Raw genomic sequence first — 21560 nt, forward strand, 5'->3', positions numbered from 1 at the left:
GTTCTTCTTTGCTTTGACATCACTTGAGCTGAAATGCAAAAAAAGTCACGACACCCGCTCTTCCAGCACTTGGTTCAGGCCCCTCGCTTAAAGTTACGGCGGGCTGTCCTAGAGAGAAGTCGGCGGAGCACGGAGATTTTTCACGAGAAGAAACAGAATTCCACAGTGAAACGATTGCAAGTACTGTACATTACGACATTAAGATGTCTTCTTCCTTTTGAGATTTAAACCACTTTTGGGGGAAATATCATTACGCTGAAGAGTGCGAAATGGGTCGCAAATGTGAATAAACGAAGGCGACTTTCATCCTTTGGAAAACCGTTCACATCTGTCCCTCTCTCCTTTTTTTTACAACGAGTTCTGGCAAACAGCCAGCACAACCTCTGCGAATGGCTCGTTGGTCTAGGGGTATGATTCTCGCTTAGGGTGCGAGAGGTCCCGGGTTCAAATCCCGGACAAGCCCGTTTTGTGCTCTGACTCGTGCGTAAGAGATAGGCTTTCCCACTTGTGCTCTGCCCACGCAAAGCGAACTGCTTCACCGCCGTTCTCGTGTTGCAAGACGCCAGGAAGGCAGGCATTTTACCCGTCCATCCTTGCTTTGACAACACTTGGGCTGATGTCATACAATTCAAAGACAATGTATTAAAGGGTTCAGAGCAGAAGAAAAAAACTACAAAGGAAAAACTAACGACCCACGCAAACAAAAGAAAATCAAAGAGACTAAACAAAAGCAACAAACTTGACTGTAACACCCCGGACACAGATGAAGATTCCCTCCTTCCAAAGTTGTGGCAAAAGACCGCGTCCCACTCTGTTGCCCGGGCTGCACGACAGCTGCTGCTCACAGGAGCTGTCCCAGCACGCATCAGCACGGGGGCTTTCACCTGCTCCGTTTCCGACCTGGGTTGGTACACCCCTCTTTAGACAACCTGGTGAGCCCAAGCTCCCCCGGGATCACCATATTGGTGCCGAAGACGCTGCGGACCCCCGATCAACACAGCCCACTGCTGTGCAGAACTCCCGAGCGCAAGCGGTCCCTCGGTCTCAGCCTCCCGGTAGCTTGGATTACAGGCGTGCGCCACCACGCCTGGCGAGAAGCAGCCTCGCTCTTTTTCTCATCTTCGTGTGCTGTGAGCCAAGTCCAGGGGACAGCTCGGTGTTTGAAACGCTAGGATCTCAGGCTGGCAGGTGGCTGCCCCGAAAAATGCGGAAAAAACTGCTGAAAAATGCTTCGTCCTGTCCTGTTGTCGACCTCGTCCAAAAAGCACCAGCTGGCGGTATTGCTCTCGTAGACTTTCTAGAACGCACGCATTACATCCGTTCTTCTTTGCTTTGACATCACTTGAGCTGAAATGCAAAAAAAGTCACGACACCCGCTCTTCCAGCACTTGGTTCAGGCCCCTCGCTTAAAGTTACGGCTGGCTGTCCTAGAGAGAAGTCGGCGGAGCACGGAGATTTTTCACGAGAAGAAACAGAATTCCACAGTGAAACGATTGCAAGTACTGTACATTACGACATTAAGATGTCTTCTTCCTTTTGAGATTTAAACCACTTTTGGGGGAAATATCATTACGCTGAAGAGTGCGAAATGGGTCGCAAATGTGAATAAACGAAGGCGACTTTCATCCTTTGGAAAACCGTTCACATCTGTCCCTCTCCTTTTTTTTACAACGAGTTCTGGCAAACAGCCAGCACCCCCTCTGCGAATGGCTCGTTGGTCTAGGGGTATGATTCTCGCTTTGGGTGCGAGAGGTCCCGGGTTCAAATCCCGGACGAGCCCGTTTTGTGCTCTGACTCGTGCGTAAGAGAGAGGCTTTCCCACTTGTGCTCTGCCCACGCAAAGCGAACTGCTTCACCGCCGTTCTCGTGTTGCAGGACGCCAGGAAGGCAGGCATTTTACCCGTCCATCCTTGCTTTGACAACACTTGAGCGGATGTCATACGCTCACAATGACAATGTATTAAAGGGTTCAGAGCAGAAGAAAAAAACTACAAAGGAAAAACTAACGACCCACGCAAACAAAAGAAAATCAAAGAGACTAAACAAAAGCAACAAACTTGACTGTAACACCCCGGACACAGATGAAGATTCCCTCCTTCCAAAGTTGTGGCAAAAGACCGCGTCCCACTCTGTTGCCCGGGCTGCACGACAGCTGCTGCTCACAGGAGCTGTCCCAGCACGCATCAGCACGGGGGCTTTCACCTGCTCCGTTTCCGACCTGGGTTGGTACACCCCTCTTTAGACAACCTGGTGAGCCCAAGCTCCCCCGGGATCACCATATTGGTGCCGAAGACGCTGCGGACCCCCGATCAACACAGCCCACTGCTGTGCAGAACTCCCGAGCGCAAGCGGTCCCTCGGTCTCAGCCTCCCGGCAGCTGGGATTACAGGCGTGCGCCACCACGCCCGGCGAGAAGCAGCCTCGCTCTTTTTCTCATCTTCGTGTGCTGTGAGCCAAGTCCAGGGGACAGCTCGGTGTTTGAAACGCTAGGATCTCAGGCTGGCAGGTGGCTGCCCCGAAAAATGCGGAAAAAACTGCTGAAAAATGCTTCGTCCTGTCCTGTTGTCGACCTCGTCCAAAAAGCACCAGCTGGCGGTATTGCTCTCGTAGACTTTCTAGAACGCACGCATTACATCCGTTCTTCTTTGCTTTGACATCACTTGAGCTGAAATGCAAAAAAAGTCACGACACCCGCTCTTCCAGCACTTGGTTCAGGCCCCTCGCTTAAAGTTACGGCTGGCTGTCCTAGAGAGAAGTCGGCGGAGCACGGAGATTTTTCACGAGAAGAAACAGAATTCCACAGTGAAACGATTGCAAGTACTGTACATTACGACATTAAGATGTCTTCTTCCTTTTGAGATTTAAACCACTTTTGGGGGAAATATCATTACGCTGAAGAGTGCGAAATGGGTCGCAAATGTGAATAAACGAAGGCGACTTTCATCCTTTGGAAAACCGTTCACATCTGTCCCTCTCCTTTTTTTTACAACGAGTTCTGGCAAACAGCCAGCACCCCCCTCTGCGAATGGCTCGTTGGTCTAGGGGTATGATTCTCGCTTAGGGTGCGAGAGGTCCCGGGTTCAAATCCCGGACGAGCCCGTTTTGTGCTCTGACTCGTGCGTAAGAGAGAGGCTTTCCCACTTGTGCTCTGCCCACGCAAAGCGAACTGCTTCACCGCCGTTCTCGTGTTGCAGGACGCCAGGAAGACAGGCATTTTACCCGTCCATCCTTGCTTTGACAACACTTGAGCGGATGTCATACGCTCACAATGACAATGTATTAAAGGGTTCAGAGCAGAAGAAAAAAACTACAAAGGAAAAACTAACGACCCACGCAAACAAAAGAAAATCAAAGAGACTAAACAAAAGCAACAAACTTGACTGTAACACCCCGGACACAGATGAAGATTCCCTCCTTCCAAAGTTGTGGCAAAAGACCGCGTCCCACTCTGTTGCCCGGGCTGCACGACAGCTGCTGCTCACAGGAGCTGTCCCAGCACGCATCAGCACGGGGGCTTTCACCTGCTCCGTTTCCGACCTGGGTTGGTACACCCCTCTTTAGACAACCTGGTGAGCCCAAGCTCCCCCGGGATCACCATATTGGTGCCGAAGACGCTGCGGACCCCCGATCAACACAGCCCACTGCTGTGCAGAACTCCCGAGCGGAAGCGGTCCCTCGGTCTCAGCCTCCCGGCAGCTTGGATTACAGGCGTGCGCCACCACGCCCGGCGAGAAGCAGCCTCGCTCTTTTTCTCATCTTCGTGTGCTGTGAGCCAAGTCCAGGGGACAGCTCGGTGTTTGAAACGCTAGGATCTCAGGCTGGCAGGTGGCTGCCCCGAAAAATGCGGAAAAAACTGCTGAAAAATGCTTCGTCCTGTCCTGTTGTCGAGCTCGTCCAAAAAGCACCAGCTGGCGGTATTGCTCTCGTAGACTTTCTAGAACGCACGCATTACATCCGTTCTTCTTTGCTTTGACATCACTTGAGCTGAAATGCAAAAAAAGTCACGACACCCGCTCTTCCAGCACTTGGTTCAGGCCCCTCGCTTAAAGTTACGGCGGGCTGTCCTAGAGAGAAGTCGGCGGAGCACGGAGATTTTTCACGAGAAGAAACAGAATTCCACAGTGAAACGATTGCAAGTACTGTACATTACGACATTAAGATGTCTTCTTCCTTTTGAGATTTAAACCACTTTTGGGGGAAATATCATTACGCTGAAGAGTGCGAAATGGGTCGCAAATGTGAATAAACGAAGGCGACTTTCATCCTTTGGAAAACCGTTCACATCTGTCCCTCTCTCCTTTTTTTTACAACGAGTTCTGGCAAACAGCCAGCACCCCCTCTGCGAATGGCTCGTTGGTCTAGGGGTATGATTCTCGCTTTGGGTGCGAGAGGTCCCGGGTTCAAATCCCGGACGAGCCCGTTTTGTGCTCTGACTCGTGCGTAAGAGAGAGGCTTTCCCACTTGTGCTCTGCCCACGCAAAGCGAACTGCTTCACCGCCGTTCTCGTGTTGCAGGACGCCAGGAAGGCAGGCATTTTACCCGTCCATCCTTGCTTTGACAACACTTGAGCGGATGTCATACGCTCACAATGACAATGTATTAAAGGGTTCAGAGCAGAAGTAAAAGACTACAAAGGAAAAACTAACGACCCACGCAAACAAAAGAAAATCAAAGAGACTAAACAAAAGCAACAAACTTGACTGTAACACCCCGGACACAGATGAAGATTCCCTCCTTCCAAAGTTGTGGCAAAAGACCGCGTCCCACTCTGTTGCCCGGGCTGCACGACAGCTGCTGCTCACAGGAGCTGTCCCAGCACGCATCAGCACGGGGGCTTTCACCTGCTCCGTTTCCGACCTGGGTTGGTACACCCCTCTTTAGACAACCTGGTGAGCCCAAGCTCCCCCGGGATCACCATATTGGTGCCGAAGACGCTGCGGACCCCCGATCAACACAGCCCACTGCTGTGCAGAACTCCCGAGCGCAAGCGGTCCCTCGGTCTCAGCCTCCCGGCAGCTTGGATTACAGGCGTGCGCCACCACGCCCGGCGAGAAGCAGCCTCGCTCTTTTTCTCATCTTCGTGTGCTGTGAGCCAAGTCCAGGGGACAGCTCGGTGTTTGAAACGCTAGGATCTCAGGCTGGCAGGTGGCTGCCCCGAAAAATGCGGAAAAAACTGCTGAAAAATGCTTCGTCCTGTCCTGTTGTCGAGCTCGTCCAAAAAGCACCAGCTGGCGGTATTGCTCTCGTAGACTTTCTAGAACGCACGCATTACATCCGTTCTTCTTTGCTTTGACATCACTTGAGCTGAAATGCAAAAAAAGTCACGACACCCGCTCTTCCAGCACTTGGTTCAGGCCCCTCGCTTAAAGTTACGGCGGGCTGTCCTAGAGAGAAGTCGGCGGAGCACGGAGATTTTTCACGAGAAGAAACAGAATTCCACAGTGAAACGATTGCAAGTACTGTACATTACGACATTAAGATGTCTTCTTCCTTTTGAGATTTAAACCACTTTTGGGGGAAATATCATTACGCTGAAGAGTGCGAAATGGGTCGCAAATGTGAATAAACGAAGGCGACTTTCATCCTTTGGAAAACCGTTCACATCTGTCCCTCTCTCCTTTTTTTTACAACGAGTTCTGGCAAACAGCCAGCACCCCCTCTGCGAATGGCTCGTTGGTCTAGGGGTATGATTCTCGCTTTGGGTGCGAGAGGTCCCGGGTTCAAATCCCGGACGAGCCCGTTTTGTGCTCTGACTCGTGCGTAAGAGAGAGGCTTTCCCACTTGTGCTCTGCCCACGCAAAGCGAACTGCTTCACCGCCGTTCTCGTGTTGCAGGACGCCAGGAAGGCAGGCATTTTACCCGTCCATCCTTGCTTTGACAACACTTGAGCGGATGTCATACGCTCACAATGACAATGTATTAAAGGGTTCAGAGCAGAAGTAAAAGACTACAAAGGAAAAACTAACGACCCACGCAAACAAAAGAAAATCAAAGAGACTAAACAAAAGCAACAAACTTGACTGTAACACCCCGGACACAGATGAAGATTCCCTCCTTCCAAAGTTGTGGCAAAAGACCGCGTCCCACTCTGTTGCCCGGGCTGCACGACAGCTGCTGCTCACAGGAGCTGTCCCAGCACGCATCAGCACGGGGGCTTTCACCTGCTCCGTTTCCGACCTGGGTTGGTACACCCCTCTTTAGACAACCTGGTGAGCCCAAGCTCCCCCGGGATCACCATATTGGTGCCGAAGACGCTGCGGACCCCCGATCAACACAGCCCACTGCTGTGCAGAACTCCCGAGCGCAAGCGGTCCCTCGGTCTCAGCCTCCCGGCAGCTTGGATTACAGGCGTGCGCCACCACGCCCGGCGAGAAGCAGCCTCGCTCTTTTTCTCATCTTCGTGTGCTGTGAGCCAAGTCCAGGGGACAGCTCGGTGTTTGAAACGCTAGGATCTCAGGCTGGCAGGTGGCTGCCCCGAAAAATGCGGAAAAAACTGCTGAAAAATGCTTCGTCCTGTCCTGTTGTCGAGCTCGTCCAAAAAGCACCAGCTGGCGGTATTGCTCTCGTAGACTTTCTAGAACGCACGCATTACATCCGTTCTTCTTTGCTTTGACATCACTTGAGCTGAAATGCAAAAAAAGTCACGACACCCGCTCTTCCAGCACTTGGTTCAGGCCCCTCGCTTAAAGTTACGGCGGGCTGTCCTAGAGAGAAGTCGGCGGAGCACGGAGATTTTTCACGAGAAGAAACAGAATTCCACAGTGAAACGATTGCAAGTACTGTACATTACGACATTAAGATGTCTTCTTCCTTTTGAGATTTAAACCACTTTTGGGGGAAATATCATTACGCTGAAGAGTGCGAAATGGGTCGCAAATGTGAATAAACGAAGGCGACTTTCATCCTTTGGAAAACCGTTCACATCTGTCCCTCTCCTTTTTTTTACAACGAGTTCTGGCAAACAGCCAGCACCCCCTCTGCGAATGGCTCGTTGGTCTAGGGGTATGATTCTCGCTTTGGGTGCGAGAGGTCCCGGGTTCAAATCCCGGACGAGCCCGTTTTGTGCTCTGACTCGTGCGTAAGAGAGAGGCTTTCCCACTTGTGCTCTGCCCACGCAAAGCGAACTGCTTCACCGCCGTTCTCGTGTTGCAGGACGCCAGGAAGGCAGGCATTTTACCCGTCCATCCTTGCTTTGACAACACTTGAGCGGATGTCATACGCTCACAATGACAATGTATTAAAGGGTTCAGAGCAGAAGTAAAAAACTACAAAAGAAAAACTAACGACCCACGCAAACAAAAGAAAATCAAAGAGACTAAACAAAAGCAACAAACTTGACTGTAACACCCCGGACACAGATGAAGATTCCCTCCTTCCAAAGTTGTGGCAAAAGACCGCGTCCCACTCTGTTGCCCGGGCTGCACGACAGCTGCTGCTCACAGGAGCTGTCCCAGCACGCATCAGCACGGGGGCTTTCACCTGCTCCGTTTCCGACCTGGGTTGGTACACCCCTCTTTAGACAACCTGGTGAGCCCAAGCTCCCCCGGGATCACCATATTGGTGCCGAAGACGCTGCGGACCCCCGATCAACACAGCCCACTGCTGTGCAGAACTCCCGAGCGCAAGCGGTCCCTCGGTCTCAGCCTCCCGGCAGCTTGGATTACAGGCGTGCGCCACCACGCCCGGCGAGAAGCAGCCTCGCTCTTTTTCTCATCTTCGTGTGCTGTGAGCCAAGTCCAGGGGACAGCTCGGTGTTTGAAACGCTAGGATCTCAGGCTGGCAGGTGGCTGCCCCGAAAAATGCGGAAAAAACTGCTGAAAAATGCTTCGTCCTGTCCTGTTGTCGAGCTCGTCCAAAAAGCACCAGCTGGCGGTATTGCTCTCGTAGACTTTCTAGAACGCACGCATTACATCCGTTCTTCTTTGCTTTGACATCACTTGAGCTGAAATGCAAAAAAAGTCACGACACCCGCTCTTCCAGCACTTGGTTCAGGCCCCTCGCTTAAAGTTACGGCGGGCTGTCCTAGAGAGAAGTCGGCGGAGCACGGAGATTTTTCACGAGAAGAAACAGAATTCCACAGTGAAACGATTGCAAGTACTGTACATTACGACATTAAGATGTCTTCTTCCTTTTGAGATTTAAACCACTTTTGGGGGAAATATCATTACGCTGAAGAGTGCGAAATGGGTCGCAAATGTGAATAAACGAAGGCGACTTTCATCCTTTGGAAAACCGTTCACATCTGTCCCTCTCTCCTTTTTTTTACAACGAGTTCTGGCAAACAGCCAGCACCCCCTCTGCGAATGGCTCGTTGGTCTAGGGGTATGATTCTCGCTTAGGGTGCGAGAGGTCCCGGGTTCAAATCCCGGACGAGCCCGTTTTGTGCTCTGACTCGTGCGTAAGAGAGAGGCTTTCCCACTTGTGCTCTGCCCACGCAAAGCGAACTGCTTCACCGCCGTTCTCGTGTTGCAGGACGCCAGGAAGGCAGGCATTTTACCCGTCCATCCTTGCTTTGACAACACTTGAGCGGATGTCATACGCTCACAATGACAATGTATTAAAGGGTTCAGAGCAGAAGAAAAAAACTACAAAGGAAAAACTAACGACCCACGCAAACAAAAGAAAATCAAAGAGACTAAACAAAAGAAACAAACTTGACTGTAACACCCCGGACACAGATGAAGATTCCCTCCTTCCAAAGTTGTGGCAAAAGACCGCGTCCCACTCTGTTGCCCGGGCTGCACGACAGCTGCTGTCCCAGCACGCATCAGCACGGGGGCTTTCACCTGCTCCGTTTCCGACCTGGGTTGGTACACCCCTCTTTAGGCAACCTGGTGAGCCCAAGCTCCCCCGGGATCACCATATTGGTGCCGAAGACGCTGCGGACCCCCGATCAACACAGCTCACTGCTGTGCAGAACTCCCGAGCGCAAGCGGTCCCTCGGTCTCAGCCTCCCGGTAGCTTGGATTACAGGCGTGCGCCACCACGCCTGGCGAGAAGCAGCCTCGCTCTTTTTCTCATCTTCGTGTGCTGTGAGCCAAGTCCAGGGGACAGCTCGGTGTTTGAAACGCTAGGATCTCAGGCTGGCAGGTGGCTGCCCCGAAAAATGCGGAAAAAACTGCTGAAAAATGCTTCGTCCTGTCCTGTTGTCGAGCTCGTCCAAAAAGCACCAGCTGGCGGTATTGCTCTCGTAGACTTTCTAGAACGCACGCATTACATCCGTTCTTCTTTGCTTTGACATCACTTGAGCTGAAATGCAAAAAAAGTCACGACACCCGCTCTTCCAGCACTTGGTTCAGGCCCCTCGCTTAAAGTTACGGCGGGCTGTCCTAGAGAGAAGTCGGCGGAGCACGGAGATTTTTCACGAGAAGAAACAGAATTCCACAGTGAAACGATTGCAAGTACTGTACATTACGACATTAAGATGTCTTCTTCCTTTTGAGATTTAAACCACTTTTGGGGGAAATATCATTACGCTGAAGAGTGCGAAATGGGTCGCAAATGTGAATAAACGAAGGCGACTTTCATCCTTTGGAAAACCGTTCACATCTGTCCCTCTCCTTTTTTTTACAACGAGTTCTGGCAAACAGCCAGCACCCCCTCTGCGAATGGCTCGTTGGTCTAGGGGTATGATTCTCGCTTTGGGTGCGAGAGGTCCCGGGTTCAAATCCCGGACGAGCCCGTTTTGTGCTCTGACTCGTGCGTAAGAGAGAGGCTTTCCCACTTGTGCTCTGCCCACGCAAAGCGAACTGCTTCACCGCCGTTCTCGTGTTGCAGGACGCCAGGAAGGCAGGCATTTTACCCGTCCATCCTTGCTTTGACAACACTTGAGCGGATGTCATACGCTCACAATGACAATGTATTAAAGGGTTCAGAGCAGAAGTAAAAAACTACAAAGGAAAAACTAACGACCCACGCAAACAAAAGAAAATCAAAGAGACTAAACAAAAGCAACAAACTTGACTGTAACACCCCGGACACAGATGAAGATTCCCTCCTTCCAAAGTTGTGGCAAAAGACCGCGTCCCACTCTGTTGCCCGGGCTGCACGACAGCTGCTGCTCACAGGAGCTGTCCCAGCACGCATCAGCACGGGGGCTTTCACCTGCTCCGTTTCCGACCTGGGTTGGTACACCCCTCTTTAGACAACCTGGTGAGCCCAAGCTCCCCCGGGATCACCATATTGGTGCCGAAGACGCTGCGGACCCCCGATCAACACAGCCCACTGCTGTGCAGAACTCCCGAGCGCAAGCGGTCCCTCGGTCTCAGCCTCCCGGCAGCTTGGATTACAGGCGTGCGCCACCACGCCCGGCGAGAAGCAGCCTCGCTCTTTTTCTCATCTTCGTGTGCTGTGAGCCAAGTCCAGGGGACAGCTCGGTGTTTGAAACGCTAGGATCTCAGGCTGGCAGGTGGCTGCCCCGAAAAATGCGGAAAAAACTGCTGAAAAATGCTTCGTCCTGTCCTGTTGTCGAGCTCGTCCAAAAAGCACCAGCTGGCGGTATTGCTCTCGTAGACTTTCTAGAACGCACGCATTACATCCGTTCTTCTTTGCTTTGACATCACTTGAGCTGAAATGCAAAAAAAGTCACGACACCCGCTCTTCCAGCACTTGGTTCAGGCCCCTCGCTTAAAGTTACGGCGGGCTGTCCTAGAGAGAAGTCGGCGGAGCACGGAGATTTTTCACGAGAAGAAACAGAATTCCACAGTGAAACGATTGCAAGTACTGTACATTACGACATTAAGATGTCTTCTTCCTTTTGAGATTTAAACCACTTTTGGGGGAAATATCATTACGCTGAAGAGTGCGAAATGGGTCGCAAATGTGAATAAACGAAGGCGACTTTCATCCTTTGGAAAACCGTTCACATCTGTCCCTCTCTCCTTTTTTTTACAACGAGTTCTGGCAAACAGCCAGCACCCCCTCTGCGAATGGCTCGTTGGTCTAGGGGTATGATTCTCGCTTAGGGTGCGAGAGGTCCCGGGTTCAAATCCCGGACGAGCCCGTTTTGTGCTCTGACTCGTGCGTAAGAGAGAGGCTTTCCCACTTGTGCTCTGCCCACGCAAAGCGAACTGCTTCACCGCCGTTCTCGTGTTGCAGGACGCCAGGAAGGCAGGCATTTTACCCGTCCATCCTTGCTTTGACAACACTTGAGCGGATGTCATACGCTCACAATGACAATGTATTAAAGGGTTCAGAGCAGAAGAAAAAAACTACAAAGGAAAAACTAACGACCCACGCAAACAAAAGAAAATCAAAGAGACTAAACAAAAGAAACAAACTTGACTGTAACACCCCGGACACAGATGAAGATTCCCTCCTTCCAAAGTTGTGGCAAAAGACCGCGTCCCACTCTGTTGCCCGGGCTGCACGACAGCTGCTGTCCCAGCACGCATCAGCACGGGGGCTTTCACCTGCTCCGTTTCCGACCTGGGTTGGTACACCCCTCTTTAGGCAACCTGGTGAGCCCAAGCTCCCCCGGGATCACCATATTGGTGCCGAAGACGCTGCGGACCCCCGATCAACACAGCTCACTGCTGTGCAGAACTCCCGAGCGCAAGCGGTCCCTCGGTCTCAGCCTCCCGGTAGCTTGGATTACAGGCGTGCGCCACCACGCCTGGCGAGAAGCAGCCTCGCTCTTTTTCTCATCTTCGTGTGCTGTGAGCCAAGTCCAGGGGACAGCTCGGTGTTTGAAACGCTAGGATCTCAGGCTGGCAGGTGGCTGCCCCGAAAAATGCGGAAAAAACTGCTGAAAAATGCTTCGTCCTGTCCTGTTGTCGAGCTCGTCCAAAAAGCACCAGCTGGCGGTATTGCTCTCGTAGACTTTCTAGAACGCACGCATTACATCCGTTCTTCTTTGCTTTGACATCACTTGAGCTGAAATGCAAAAAAAGTCACGACACCCGCTCTTCCAGCACTTGGTTCAGGCCCCTCGCTTAAAGTTACGGCGGGCTGTCCTAGAGAGAAGTCGGCGGAGCACGGAGATTTTTCACGAGAAGAAACAGAATTCCACAGTGAAACGATTGCAAGTACTGTACATTACGACATTAAGATGTCTTCTTCCTTTTGAGATTTAAACCACTTTTGGGGGAAATATCATTACGCTGAAGAGTGCGAAATGGGTCGCAAATGTGAATAAACGAAGGCGACTTTCATCCTTTGGAAAACCGTTCACATCTGTCCCTCTCTCCTTTTTTTTACAACGAGTTCTGGCAAACAGCCAGCACCCCCTCTGCGAATGGCTCGTTGGTCTAGGGGTATGATTCTCGCTTAGGGTGCGAGAGGTCCCGGGTTCAAATCCCGGACGAGCCCGTTTTGTGCTCTGACTCGTGCGTAAGAGAGAGGCTTTCCCACTTGTGCTCTGCCCACGCAAAGCGAACTGCTTCACCGCCGTTCTCGTGTTGCAGGACGCCAGGAAGGCAGGCATTTTACCCGTCCATCCTTGCTTTGACAACACTTGAGCGGATGTCATACGCTCACAATGACAATGTATTAAAGGGTTCAGAGCAGAAGAAAAAAACTACAAAGGAAAAACTAACGACCCACGCAAACAAAAGAAAATCAAAGAGACTAAACAAAAGCAACAAACTTGACTGTAACACCCCGGACACAGATGAAGATTCCCTCCTTCCAAAGTTGTGGCAAAAGACCGCGTCCCACTCTGTTGCCCGGGCTGCACGACAGCTGCTGCTCACAGGAGCTGTCCCAGCACGCATCAGCACGGGGGCTTTCACCTGCTCCGTTTCCGACCTGGGTTGGTACACCCCTCTTTAGACAACCTGGTGAGCCCAAGCTCCCCCGGGATCACCATATTGGTGCCGAAGACGCTGCGGACCCCCGATCAACACAGCCCACTGCTGTGCAGAACTCCCGAGCGCAAGCGGTCCCTCGGTCTCAGCCTCCCGGCAGCTTGGATTACAGGCGTGCGCCACCACGCCCGGCAAGAAGCAGCCTCGCTCTTTTTCTCATCTTCGTGTGCTGTGAGCCAAGTCCAGGGGACAGCTCGGTGTTTGAAACGCTAGGATCTCAGGCTGGCAGGTGGCTGCCCCGAAAAATGCGGAAAAAACTGCTGAAAAATGCTTCGTCCTGTCCTGTTGTCGAGCTCGTCCAAAAAGCACCAGCTGGCGGTATTGCTCTCGTAGACTTTCTAGAACGCACGCATTACATCCGTTCTTCTTTGCTTTGACATCACTTGAGCTGAAATGCAAAAAAAGTCACGACACCCGCTCTTCCAGCACTTGGTTCAGGCCCCTCGCTTAAAGTTACGGCGGGCTGTCCTAGAGAGAAGTCGGCGGAGCACGGAGATTTTTCACGAGAAGAAACAGAATTCCACAGTGAAACGATTGCAAGTACTGTACATTACGACATTAAGATGTCTTCTTCCTTTTGAGATTTAAACCACTTTTGGGGGAAATATCATTACGCTGAAGAGTGCGAAATGGGTCGCAAATGTGAATAAACGAAGGCGACTTTCATCCTTTGGAAAACCGTTCACATCTGTCCCTCTCTCCTTTTTTTTACAACGAGTTCTGGCAAACAGCCAGCACCCCCTCTGCGAATGGCTCGTTGGTCGAGGGGTATGATTCTCGCTTAGGGTGCGAGAGGTCCCGGGTTCAAATCCCGGACGAGCCCGTTTTGTGCTCTGACTCGTGCGTAAGAGAGAGGCTTTCCCACTTGTGCTCTGCCCACGCAAAGCGAACTGCTTCACCGCCGTTCTCGTGTTGCAGGACGCCAGGAAGGCAGGCATTTTACCCGTCCATCCTTGCTTTGACAACACTTGAGCGGATGTCATACGCTCACAATGACAATGTATTAAAGGGTTCAGAGCAGAAGAAAAAAACTACAAAGGAAAAACTAACGACCCACGCAAACAAAAGAAAATCAAAGAGACTAAACAAAAGAAACAAACTTGACTGTAACACCCCGGACACAGATGAAGATTCCCTCCTTCCAAAGTTGTGGCAAAAGACCGCGTCCCACTCTGTTGCCCGGGCTGCACGACAGCTGCTGTCCCAGCACGCATCAGCACGGGGGCTTTCACCTGCTCCGTTTCCGACCTGGGTTGGTACACCCCTCTTTAGGCAACCTGGTGAGCCCAAGCTCCCCCGGGATCACCATATTGGTGCCGAAGACGCTGCGGACCCCCGATCAACACAGCCCACTGCTGTGCAGAACTCCCGAGCGCAAGCGGTCCCTCGGTCTCAGCCTCCCGGCAGCTGGGATTACAGGCGTGCGCCACCACGCCTGGCGAGAAGCAGCCTCGCTCTTTTTCTCATCTTCGTGTGCTGTGAGCCAAGTCCAGGGGACAGCTCGGTGTTTGAAACGCTAGGATCTCAGGCTGGCAGGTGGCTGCCCCGAAAAATGCGGAAAAAACTGCTGAAAAATGCTTCGTCCTGTCCTGTTGTCGAGCTCGTCCAAAAAGCACCAGCTGGCGGTATTGCTCTCGTAGACTTTCTAGAACGCACGCATTACATCCGTTCTTCTTTGCTTTGACATCACTTGAGCTGAAATGCAAAAAAAGTCACGACACCCGCTCTTCCAGCACTTGGTTCAGGCCCCTCGCTTAAAGTTACGGCGGGCTGTCCTAGAGAGAAGTCGGCGGAGCACGGAGATTTTTCACGAGAAGAAACAGAATTCCACAGTGAAACGATTGCAAGTACTGTACATTACGACATTAAGATGTCTTCTTCCTTTTGAGATTTAAACCACTTTTGGGGGAAATATCATTACGCTGAAGAGTGCGAAATGGGTCGCAAATGTGAATAAACGAAGGCGAATTCATCCTTTGGAAAACCGTTCACATCTGTCCCTCTCTCCTTTTTTTTACAACGAGTTCTGGCAAACAGCCAGCACCCCCTCTGCGAATGGCTCGTTGGTCTAGGGGTATGATTCTCGCTTAGGGTGCGAGTGGTCCCGGGTTCAAATCCCGGACGAGCCCGTTTTGTGCTCTGACTCGTGCGTAAGAGAGAGGCTTTCCCACTTGTGCTCTGCCCACGCAAAGCGAACTGCTTCACCGGCGTTCTCGTGTTGCAGGACGCCAGGAAGGCAGGCATTTTACCCGTCCATCCTTGCTTTGACAACACTTGAGCGGATGTCATACGCTCACAATGACAATGTATTAAAGGGTTCAGAGCAGAAGAAAAAAACTACAAAGGAAAAACTAACGACCCACGCAAACAAAAGAAAATCAAAGAGACTAAACAAAAGCAACAAACTTGACTGTAACACCCCGGACACAGATGAAGATTCCCTCCTTCCAAAGTTGTGGCAAAAGACCGCGCCCCACTCTGTTGCCCGGGCTGCACGACAGCTGCTGCTCACAGGAGCTGTCCCAGCACGCATCAGCACGGGGGCTTTCACCTGCTCCGTTTCCGACCTGGGTTGGTACGCTAGGATCTCAGGCTGGCAGGTGGCTGCCCCGAAAAATGCGGAAAAAACTGCTGAAAAATGCTTCGTCCTGTCCTGTTGTCGAGCTCGTCCAAAAAGCACCAGCTGGCGGTATTGCTCTCGTAGACTTTCTAGAACGCACGCATTACATCCGTTCTTCTTTGCTTTGACATCACTTGAGCTGAAATGCAAAAAAAGTCACGACACCCGCTCTTCCAGCACTTGGTTCAGGCCCCTCGCTTAAAGTTACGGCGGGCTGTCCTAGAGAGAAGTCGGCGGAGCACGGAGATTTTTCACGAGAAGAAACAGAATTCCACAGTGAAACGATTGCAAGTACTGTACATTACGACATTAAGATGTCTTCTTCCTTTTGAGATTTAAACCACTTTTGGGGGAAATATCATTACGCTGAAGAGTGCGAAATGGGTCGCAAATGTGAATAAACGAAGGCGACTTTCATCCTTTGGAAAACCGTTCACATCTGGCCCTCTCTCCTTTTTTTTACAACGAGTTCTGGCAAACAGCCAGCACCCCCTCTGCGAATGGCTCGTTGGTCTAGGGGTATGATTCTCGCTTCGGGTGCGAGAGGTCCCGGGTTCAAATCCCGGACGAGCCCGTGTTGTGCTCTGACTCGTGCGTAAGAGAGAGGCTTTCCCACTTGTGCTCTGCCCACGCAAAGCGAACTGCTTCACCGCCGTTCTCGTGTTGCAGGACGCCAGGAAGGCAGGCATTTTACCCGTCCATCCTTGCTTTGACAACACTTGAGCGGATGTCATACGCTCACAATGACAATGTATTAAAGGGTTCAGAGCAGAAGAAAAAAACTACAAAGGAAAAACTAACGACCCACGCAAACAAAAGAAAATCAAAGAGACTAAACAAAAGCAACAAACTTGACTGTAACACCCCGGACACAGATGAAGATTCCCTCCTTCCAAAGTTGTGGCAAAAGACCGCGTCCCACTCTGTTGCCCGGGCTGCACGACAGCTGCTGCTCACAGGAGCTGTCCCAGCACGCATCAGCACGGGGGCTTTCACCTGCTCCGTTTCCGACCTGGGTTGGTACACCCCTCTTTAGACAACCTGGTGAGCCCAAGCTCCCCCGGGATCACCATATTGGTGCCGAAGACGCTGCGGACCCCCGATCAACACAGCCCACTGCTGTGCAGAACTCCCGAGCGCAAGCGGTCCCTCGGTCTCAGCCTCCCGGCAGCTGGGATTACAGGCGTGCGCCACCACGCCCGGCGAGAAGCAGCCTCGCTCTTTTTCTCATCTTCGTGTGCTGTGAGCCAAGTCCAGGGGACAGCTCGGTGTTTGAAACGCTAGGATCTCAGGCTGGCAGGTGGCTGCCCCGAAAAATGCGGAAAAAACTGCTGAAAAATGCTTCGTCCTGTCCTGTTGTCGAGCTCGTCCAAAAAGCACCAGCTGGCGGTATTGCTCTCGTAGACTTTCTAGAACGCACGCATTACATCCGTTCTTCTTTGCTTTGACATCACTTGAGCTGAAATGCAAAAAAAGTCACGACACCCGCTCTTCCAGCACTTGGTTCAGGCCCCTCGCTTAAAGTTACGGCGGGCTGTCCTAGAGAGAAGTCGGCGGAGCACGGAGATTTTTCACGAGAAGAAACAGAATTCCACAGTGAAACGATTGCAAGTACTGTACATTACGACATTAAGATGTCTTCTTCCTTTTGAGATTTAAACCACTTTTGGGGGAAATATCATTACGCTGAAGAGTGCGAAATGGGTCGCAAATGTGAATAAACGAAGGCGACTTTCATCCTTTGGAAAACCGTTCACATCTGTCCCTCTCTCCTTTTTTTTACAACGAGTTCTGGCAAACAGCCAGCACCCCCTCTGCGAATGGCTCGTTGGTCTAGGGGTATGATTCTCGCTTTGGGTGCGAGAGGTCCCGGGTTCAAATCCCGGACGAGCCCGTTTTGTGCTCTGACTCGTGCGTAAGAGAGAGGCTTTCCCACTTGTGCTCTGCCCACGCAAAGCGAACTGCTTCACCGCCGTTCTCGTGTTGCAGGACGCCAGGAAGGCAGGCATTTTACCCGTCCATCCTTGCTTTGACAACACTTGAGCGGATGTCATACGCTCACAATGACAATGTATTAAAGGGTTCAGAGCAGAAGAAAAAAACTACAAAGGAAAAACTAACGACCCACGCAAACAAAAGAAAATCAAAGAGACTAAACAAAAGCAACAAACTTGACTGTAACACCCCGGACACAGATGAAGATTCCCTCCTTCCAAAGTTGTGGCAAAAGACCGCGTCCCACTCTGTTGCCCGGGCTGCACGACAGCTGCTGCTCACAGGAGCTGTCCCAGCACGCATCAGCACGGGGGCTTTCACCTGCTCCGTTTCCGACCTGGGTTGGTACACCCCTCTTTAGACAACCTGGTGAGCCCAAGCTCCCCCGGGATCACCATATTGGTGCCGAAGACGCTGCGGACCCCCGATCAACACAGCCCACTGCTGTGCAGAACTCCCGAGTGCAAGCGGTCCCTCGGTCTCAGCCTCCCGGTAGCTTGGATTACAGGCGTGCGCCACCACGCCTGGCGAGAAGCAGCCTCGCTCTTTTTCTCATCTTCGTGTGCTGTGAGCCAAGTCCAGGGGACAGCTCGGTGTTTGAAACGCTAGGATCTCAGGCTGGCAGGTGGCTGCCCCGAAAAATGCGGAAAAAACTGCTGAAAAATGCTTCGTCCTGTCCTGTTGTCGAGCTCGTCCAAAAAGCACCAGCTGGCGGTATTGCTCTCGTAGACTTTCTAGAACGCACGCATTACATCCGTTCTTCTTTGCTTTGACATCACTTGAGCTGAAATGCAAAAAAAGTCACGACACCCGCTCTTCCAGCACTTGGTTCAGGCCCCTCGCTTAAAGTTACGGCGGGCTGTCCTAGAGAGAAGTCGGCGGAGCACGGAGATTTTTCACGAGAAGAAACAGAATTCCACAGTGAAACGATTGCAAGTACTGTACATTACGACATTAAGATGTCTTCTTCCTTTTGAGATTTAAACCACTTTTGGGGGAAATATCATTACGCTGAAGAGTGCGAAATGGGTCGCAAATGTGAATAAACGAAGGCGACTTTCATCCTTTGGAAAACCGTTCACATCTGTCCCTCTCCTTTTTTTTACAACGAGTTCTGGCAAACAGCCAGCACCCCCCTCTGCGAATGGCTCGTTGGTCTAGGGGTATGATTCTCGCTTAGGGTGCGAGAGGTCCCGGGTTCAAATCCCGGACGAGCCCGTTTTGTGCTCTGACTCGTGCGTAAGAGAGAGGCTTTCCCACTTGTGCTCTGCCCACGCAAAGCGAACTGCTTCACCGCCGTTCTCGTGTTGCAGGACGCCAGGAAGACAGGCATTTTACCCGTCCATCCTTGCTTTGACAACACTTGAGCGGATGTCATACGCTCACAATGACAATGTATTAAAGGGTTCAGAGCAGAAGAAAAAAACTACAAAGGAAAAACTAACGACCCACGCAAACAAAAGAAAATCAAAGAGACTAAACAAAAGCAACAAACTTGACTGTAACACCCCGGACACAGATGAAGATTCCCTCCTTCCAAAGTTGTGGCAAAAGACCGCGTCCCACTCTGTTGCCCGGGCTGCACGACAGCTGCTGCTCACAGGAGCTGTCCCAGCACGCATCAGCACGGGGGCTTTCACCTGCTCCGTTTCCGACCTGGGTTGGTACACCCCTCTTTAGACAACCTGGTGAGCCCAAGCTCCCCCGGGATCACCATATTGGTGCCGAAGACGCTGCGGACCCCCGATCAACACAGCCCACTGCTGTGCAGAACTCCCGAGCGCAAGCGGTCCCTCGGTCTCAGCCTCCCGGCAGCTTGGATTACAGGCGTGCGCCACCACGCCCGGCGAGAAGCAGCCTCGCTCTTTTTCTCATCTTCGTGTGCTGTGAGCCAAGTCCAGGGGACAGCTCGGTGTTTGAAACGCTAGGATCTCAGGCTGGCAGGTGGCTGCCCCGAAAAATGCGGAAAAAACTGCTGAAAAATGCTTCGTCCTGTCCTGTTGTCGAGCTCGTCCAAAAAGCACCAGCTGGCGGTATTGCTCTCGTAGACTTTCTAGAACGCACGCATTACATCCGTTCTTCTTTGCTTTGACATCACTTGAGCTGAAATGCAAAAAAAGTCACGACACCCGCTCTTCCAGCACTTGGTTCAGGCCCCTCGCTTAAAGTTACGGCGGGCTGTCCTAGAGAGAAGTCGGCGGAGCACGGAGATTTTTCACGAGAAGAAACAGAATTCCACAGTGAAACGATTGCAAGTACTGTACATTACGACATTAAGATGTCTTCTTCCTTTTGAGATTTAAACCACTTTTGGGGGAAATATCATTACGCTGAAGAGTGCGAAATGGGTCGCAAATGTGAATAAACGAAGGCGACTTTCATCCTTTGGAAAACCGTTCACATCTGTCCCTCTCTCCTTTTTTTTACAACGAGTTCTGGCAAACAGCCAGCACCCCCTCTGCGAATGGCTCGTTGGTCGAGGGGTATGATTCTCGCTTAGGGTGCGAGAGGTCCCGGGTTCAAATCCCGGACGAGCCCGTTTTGTGCTCTGACTCGTGCGTAAGAGAGAGGCTTTCCCACTTGTGCTCTGCCCACGCAAAGCGAACTGCTTCACCGCCGTTCTCGTGTTGCAGGACGCCAGGAAGGCAGGCATTTTACCCGTCCATCCTTGCTTTGACAACACTTGAGCGGATGTCATACGCTCACAATGACAATGTATTAAAGGGTTCAGAGCAGAAGAAAAAAACTACAAAGGAAAAACTAACGACCCACGCAAACAAAAGAAAATCAAAGAGACTAAACAAAAGCAACAAACTTGACTGTAACACCCCGGACACAGATGAAGATTCCCTCCTTCCAAAGTTGTGGCAAAAGACCGCGTCCCACTCTGTTGCCCGGGCTGCACGACAGCTGCTGCTCACAGGAGCTGTCCCAGCACGCATCAGCACGGGGGCTTTCACCTGCTCCGTTTCCGACCTGGGTTGGTACACCCCTCTTTAGACAACCTGGTGAGCCCAAGCTCCCCCGGGATCACCATATTGGTGCCGAAGACGCTGCGGACCCCCGATCAACACAGCCCACTGCTGTGCAGAACTCCCGAGCGCAAGCGGTCCCTCGGTCTCAGCCTCCCGGCAGCTTGGATTACAGGCGTGCGCCACCACGCCCGGCGAGAAGCAGCCTCGCTCTTTTTCTCATCTTCGTGTGCTGTGAGCCAAGTCCAGGGGACAGCTCGGTGTTTGAAACGCTAGGATCTCAGGCTGGCAGGTGGCTGCCCCGAAAAATGCGGAAAAAACTGCTGAAAAATGCTTCGTCCTGTCCTGTTGTCGAGCTCGTCCAAAAAGCACCAGCTGGCGGTATTGCTCTCGTAGACTTTCTAGAACGCACGCATTACATCCGTTCTTCTTTGCTTTGACATCACTTGAGCTGAAATGCAAAAAAAGTCACGACACCCGCTCTTCCAGCACTTGGTTCAGGCCCCTCGCTTAAAGTTACGGCGGGCTGTCCTAGAGAGAAGTCGGCGGAGCACGGAGATTTTTCACGAGAAGAAACAGAATTCCACAGTGAAACGATTGCAAGTACTGTACATTACGACATTAAGATGTCTTCTTCCTTTTGAGATTTAAACCACTTTTGGGGGAAATATCATTACGCTGAAGAGTGCGAAATGGGTCGCAAATGTGAATAAACGAAGGCGACTTTCATCCTTTGGAAAACCGTTCACATCTGTCCCTCTCTCCTTTTTTTTACAACGAGTTCTGGCAAACAGCCAGCAACCCCTCTGCGAATGGCTCGTTGGTCTAGGGGTATGATTCTCGCTTAGGGTGCGAGAGGTCCCGGGTTCAAATCCCGGACGAGCCCGTTTTGTGCTCTGACTCGTGCGTAAGAGAGAGGCTTTCCCACTTGTGCTCTGCCCACGCAAAGCGAACTGCTTCACCGCCGTTCTCGTGTTGCAGGACGCCAGGAAGGCAGGCATTTTACCCGTCCATCCTTGCTTTGACAACACTTGAGCGGATGTCATACGCTCACAATGACAATGTATTAAAGGGTTCAGAGCAGAAGAAAAAAACTACAAAGGAAAAACTAACGACCCACGCAAACAAAAGAAAATCAAAGAGACTAAACAAAAGCAACAAACTTGA

At 51.7% G+C, this 21560-nt stretch overlaps 31 non-coding genes across 31 annotated transcripts; 16 read left to right on the plus strand and 15 right to left on the minus strand.

The window, feature by feature from the left end:
* Positions 1-793: 793 nt before the first annotated feature.
* LOC148659835 (signal recognition particle RNA) lies at positions 794-1092 on the minus strand. The gene has a single exon (XR_015939848.1).
* A 616-nt stretch (positions 1093-1708) lies between these two features.
* Positions 1709-1780, plus strand: trnap-ugg (transfer RNA proline (anticodon UGG)). The gene has a single exon. It is a non-coding gene; the product is annotated as a tRNA-Pro (tRNA).
* A 331-nt stretch (positions 1781-2111) lies between these two features.
* On the minus strand, positions 2112-2410 carry LOC148659837 (signal recognition particle RNA). Its single transcript, XR_015939879.1, has one exon.
* Positions 2411-3027: 617 nt separating this feature from the next.
* Positions 3028-3099, plus strand: trnap-agg (transfer RNA proline (anticodon AGG)). The gene has a single exon. It is a non-coding gene; the product is annotated as a tRNA-Pro (tRNA).
* A 331-nt stretch (positions 3100-3430) lies between these two features.
* Positions 3431-3729, minus strand: LOC148659839 (signal recognition particle RNA). The gene has a single exon (XR_015939898.1).
* A 618-nt stretch (positions 3730-4347) lies between these two features.
* Positions 4348-4419, plus strand: trnap-ugg (transfer RNA proline (anticodon UGG)). Its single transcript has one exon. It is a non-coding gene; the product is annotated as a tRNA-Pro (tRNA).
* Positions 4420-4750: 331 nt separating this feature from the next.
* LOC148659841 (signal recognition particle RNA) lies at positions 4751-5049 on the minus strand. The gene has a single exon (XR_015939852.1).
* Positions 5050-5667: 618 nt separating this feature from the next.
* Positions 5668-5739, plus strand: trnap-ugg (transfer RNA proline (anticodon UGG)). Its single transcript has one exon. It is a non-coding gene; the product is annotated as a tRNA-Pro (tRNA).
* Positions 5740-6070: 331 nt separating this feature from the next.
* LOC148659843 (signal recognition particle RNA) lies at positions 6071-6369 on the minus strand. The gene has a single exon (XR_015939853.1).
* Positions 6370-6985: 616 nt separating this feature from the next.
* Positions 6986-7057, plus strand: trnap-ugg (transfer RNA proline (anticodon UGG)). Its single transcript has one exon. It is a non-coding gene; the product is annotated as a tRNA-Pro (tRNA).
* A 331-nt stretch (positions 7058-7388) lies between these two features.
* Positions 7389-7687, minus strand: LOC148659845 (signal recognition particle RNA). Its single transcript, XR_015939854.1, has one exon.
* A 618-nt stretch (positions 7688-8305) lies between these two features.
* Positions 8306-8377, plus strand: trnap-agg (transfer RNA proline (anticodon AGG)). The gene has a single exon. It is a non-coding gene; the product is annotated as a tRNA-Pro (tRNA).
* A 331-nt stretch (positions 8378-8708) lies between these two features.
* Positions 8709-8994, minus strand: LOC148659847 (signal recognition particle RNA). Its single transcript, XR_015939918.1, has one exon.
* A 616-nt stretch (positions 8995-9610) lies between these two features.
* On the plus strand, positions 9611-9682 carry trnap-ugg (transfer RNA proline (anticodon UGG)). The gene has a single exon. It is a non-coding gene; the product is annotated as a tRNA-Pro (tRNA).
* Positions 9683-10013: 331 nt separating this feature from the next.
* Positions 10014-10312, minus strand: LOC148659849 (signal recognition particle RNA). Its single transcript, XR_015939855.1, has one exon.
* Positions 10313-10930: 618 nt separating this feature from the next.
* Positions 10931-11002, plus strand: trnap-agg (transfer RNA proline (anticodon AGG)). The gene has a single exon. It is a non-coding gene; the product is annotated as a tRNA-Pro (tRNA).
* A 331-nt stretch (positions 11003-11333) lies between these two features.
* On the minus strand, positions 11334-11619 carry LOC148659851 (signal recognition particle RNA). The gene has a single exon (XR_015939919.1).
* Positions 11620-12237: 618 nt separating this feature from the next.
* trnap-agg (transfer RNA proline (anticodon AGG)) lies at positions 12238-12309 on the plus strand. Its single transcript has one exon. It is a non-coding gene; the product is annotated as a tRNA-Pro (tRNA).
* A 331-nt stretch (positions 12310-12640) lies between these two features.
* LOC148659853 (signal recognition particle RNA) lies at positions 12641-12939 on the minus strand. The gene has a single exon (XR_015939856.1).
* A 618-nt stretch (positions 12940-13557) lies between these two features.
* Positions 13558-13629, plus strand: trnap-agg (transfer RNA proline (anticodon AGG)). Its single transcript has one exon. It is a non-coding gene; the product is annotated as a tRNA-Pro (tRNA).
* Positions 13630-13960: 331 nt separating this feature from the next.
* Positions 13961-14246, minus strand: LOC148659855 (signal recognition particle RNA). Its single transcript, XR_015939922.1, has one exon.
* Positions 14247-14863: 617 nt separating this feature from the next.
* trnap-agg (transfer RNA proline (anticodon AGG)) lies at positions 14864-14935 on the plus strand. The gene has a single exon. It is a non-coding gene; the product is annotated as a tRNA-Pro (tRNA).
* Positions 14936-15928: 993 nt separating this feature from the next.
* On the plus strand, positions 15929-16000 carry trnap-cgg (transfer RNA proline (anticodon CGG)). Its single transcript has one exon. It is a non-coding gene; the product is annotated as a tRNA-Pro (tRNA).
* A 331-nt stretch (positions 16001-16331) lies between these two features.
* On the minus strand, positions 16332-16630 carry LOC148659858 (signal recognition particle RNA). Its single transcript, XR_015939880.1, has one exon.
* A 618-nt stretch (positions 16631-17248) lies between these two features.
* Positions 17249-17320, plus strand: trnap-ugg (transfer RNA proline (anticodon UGG)). Its single transcript has one exon. It is a non-coding gene; the product is annotated as a tRNA-Pro (tRNA).
* A 331-nt stretch (positions 17321-17651) lies between these two features.
* On the minus strand, positions 17652-17950 carry LOC148659860 (signal recognition particle RNA). The gene has a single exon (XR_015939888.1).
* Positions 17951-18567: 617 nt separating this feature from the next.
* trnap-agg (transfer RNA proline (anticodon AGG)) lies at positions 18568-18639 on the plus strand. Its single transcript has one exon. It is a non-coding gene; the product is annotated as a tRNA-Pro (tRNA).
* A 331-nt stretch (positions 18640-18970) lies between these two features.
* LOC148659862 (signal recognition particle RNA) lies at positions 18971-19269 on the minus strand. The gene has a single exon (XR_015939857.1).
* A 618-nt stretch (positions 19270-19887) lies between these two features.
* Positions 19888-19959, plus strand: trnap-agg (transfer RNA proline (anticodon AGG)). The gene has a single exon. It is a non-coding gene; the product is annotated as a tRNA-Pro (tRNA).
* Positions 19960-20290: 331 nt separating this feature from the next.
* On the minus strand, positions 20291-20589 carry LOC148659864 (signal recognition particle RNA). The gene has a single exon (XR_015939858.1).
* Positions 20590-21207: 618 nt separating this feature from the next.
* On the plus strand, positions 21208-21279 carry trnap-agg (transfer RNA proline (anticodon AGG)). Its single transcript has one exon. It is a non-coding gene; the product is annotated as a tRNA-Pro (tRNA).
* The last annotated feature ends 281 nt before the right edge of the window (positions 21280-21560 follow it).

The sequence above is a fragment of the Lepisosteus platostomus genome, chromosome 6 (assembly GCF_059453375.1).
Source record: "Lepisosteus platostomus isolate fLepPlt1 chromosome 6, fLepPlt1.hap1, whole genome shotgun sequence".
Lineage (NCBI taxonomy): Eukaryota > Metazoa > Chordata > Actinopteri > Semionotiformes > Lepisosteidae > Lepisosteus > Lepisosteus platostomus.